Source organism: Gekko japonicus, unplaced genomic scaffold (genome assembly GCF_001447785.1).
Source record: "Gekko japonicus isolate JY-2015 unplaced genomic scaffold, Gekko_japonicus_V1.1 scaffold1302, whole genome shotgun sequence".
Classification (NCBI taxonomy): Eukaryota; Metazoa; Chordata; class Lepidosauria; order Squamata; family Gekkonidae; genus Gekko; species Gekko japonicus.
Window position 1 is genome coordinate 189,309 of NW_015173167.1, and position 260 is coordinate 189,568.

The following is a 260-nucleotide window of genomic DNA, read 5'->3' on the forward strand; positions in this document are numbered from 1 at the left end:
ACATCTATTGGGTCCCCCTTGTCCACATAAGAACATAAGAGATGCCAATGTTGGATCAGGCCAAAGGCCAAAGTGAACATGTTTGTTCACTCCCTCAAAGAACACTAACACTTTAGTGAGACAAGATCTTCCCTTACAGAACCCATGCTGAGTCTTCCTCAATAGTTTTTGTTCATCTATGTGCCTATTAATTCTTTCCTTAATAATAGTTTCCACCAACTTACCCGGTATTGGTCAGACTGACTGGCCTTTAATTTCCC

General features: G+C 41.2%; 1 protein-coding gene across 1 annotated transcript in view; it reads left to right on the forward strand.

Moving 5' to 3' along the window:
* Positions 1-260, forward strand: part of ADAMTS12 (ADAM metallopeptidase with thrombospondin type 1 motif 12) — a 131,171-nt gene that overhangs the window by 82,428 nt on the left and 48,483 nt on the right. The window lies entirely within an intron of this gene.